Below are 2,375 nucleotides of genomic sequence, written 5' to 3'. Positions count from 1 at the left end.
TGTCCTAATATTATTCAGTATGTCATTATGGGCTTAATCCTAGAGGTCTACTTACCAATCATTTGTGGCAAATGGATATTACACATGTACCTGAATCTGGTATATTAAGGTATGTACCTCTTTCCATAGATACTATTTTAAGTTTCATTATGACTGCTGGCCAAACAAAATCCACTAGGCATGTTAGTTCTCATTGCTTAAAGTGCTTTGTCATAGTAGGATATCCTAACATGATTAAGAAGGATAATGGATCTGGGCATTTAAGTAAACCTTTCCAGTTCTTCTGTCCTACTTGTCCATTGTGGAACCATGAAAAAGCAATCTGTGTTTTGATTGAGGGAGTCTCAACTTTCAGAGACCCAGTGAAAGATTTCACAAAGGACAGAAATAGTAGATAGGTTCCCAGATCCAAGCTAATTCTATGCATCCTCCAACTCCACTAGCCTGTGCTATCAATTGCATAAACAATGCTCCAAGCTCCCAGCATTCTGGTGTACTCTACCCCCAGTAATGTGACGACAGCCAAGTGTGCCTCGCCCCACAGACAGATAGCCCAACCCACCATATATAAGGGGTGGTTTGTTCCCTCCCCTCCTTCTTCTCTTCTCCTCTTCTCTTCTTCTTCTCTCCATTCCCTCTTATCCTTTTCTTATCTTTACTTTCTCCTCCTCTCCATACCGGCCACGTGGAAATGGCCAGCCCCTACTTTTCTATATCTTCTCTCTCCTTTCTACAATAAAACATCTTACAACCATACATTGCCAGAGTTACACAGGGCCATGCAGGAGGAATGATAAATGGCTTTAGAACTCATGAAATAAGGCTCACTAGTTAGCAAAACCACTATGGATACACCTTGGTTAAGGCCAAATCCTGAAGACATCACACTGTTATGGAGTTCTCCTCTGATTGCTGCCACCACTTCCCTCTTAATCTAAGAACTGTATGAAAACTCAAATGGAACTTCCAGCACCTCACTGGGCATTATCATTGGCACTCAAAATAATAATGCTTGACCTTTTTCAGGCATTGCTGCTGGAACAAAGTAATGATTCACTCACCACCACCCTAGGAAAGAACTTAGAGATGTAGATTGTTAGCAATAACCACCACCTGTAGAAAGCATTTGAAAAAATAGAATTGTTAATGAAGGTAGGTAAATATATCTTTGCTACTGGCTCTGATGTAGAAAATCTTATGAAACAATTTGAACTTCCAAAGGCATAATTTGATTAGTTAAGCTAGGGACTTTAATTTAAAAGGCACAGAAAAAGAAAAGTGGCAACACTGGCTGATATGACTCTGAGGCTGACCACTGATGATTGGTTTCTTATACCCATTTTGCCCTCAACTTTGTGATATGATTTAATAAGAACAACAATGGCTTATACTCTAAGATCAAGAATTGACAAATGGGACCTCAAAATATTGCAAAGCTTCTATAAGGCAAAGGATACTGTCAATAGGACAAAACCACAAGCAACAGACTGAGAAAGGATCTTTACCAATCCTACATCCAATAGAGGGCTAATACCCAATATATACAAAGAACTCAAGAAGTTAGACTCCAGAGAACCAAATAACCCCATTAAAAATGGGGAACAGGGCTAAACAGAGAATTCTCAACTGAGGAAACTCAAAGGGCTGAGAAGCGCCTAAAGAAATGTTCAATATCCTTAGTCATCAGGGAAATGCAAATAAAAACAACCATTAGAGTCCACCTCACACCAATGAGAATGGCTAAGATAAAAATTCAGGTGACAGCAGATGCTGGCAAGGATGTTAAGAAAGGAATACTCCACCATTGTTGGTGGAATTGCAAGCTCATACAACCACTCTGGAAATCAGTCTGGTGGTTCCTCAGAAAATTGGACATAGTAGTACCTGAGGACCCAGCTATACTACTCCTGGATATATACCCAAAAGAAGCTCTAACATATAACAAGGACACATGCTCCACTATATTCATAGCAGCCTTATTTATAATAGCCAAAAGCTGGAAAGAACCCAGATGTCCTTCAACAGAGGAATAGATACAGAAAATATGGTACATTTACACAATAGAGTACTACTCAGCTATTAAAAATGATGAATTCATGAAATTCTTAGGCAAATGGATGGAACTAGAAAATATCATCCTGAGTGAGTTAAGCCAATCACAAAAAACCACACATAGCATAGCAAAAGCTCCAATACCCAAGATACAATTCACAGACCAAGGGAAGCTCAAGAAGAAGGAAGACAACAGTGTGGGTGTTTTGGTCCTTCTTAGAAAGGGGAATAAAATACTCATGAGAGCAAATATGGAGACAAAGTGCAGAGCAGAAACAGAAGGAAAGGCCATCCAGAGATTGTCTTTTTTTTTTTTTTTTTTT

This window comes from Mastomys coucha, unplaced genomic scaffold (assembly GCF_008632895.1).
Source record: "Mastomys coucha isolate ucsf_1 unplaced genomic scaffold, UCSF_Mcou_1 pScaffold5, whole genome shotgun sequence".
Lineage (NCBI taxonomy): Eukaryota > Metazoa > Chordata > Mammalia > Rodentia > Muridae > Mastomys > Mastomys coucha.
Note: the sequence above shows the minus strand (reverse complement) of the source record.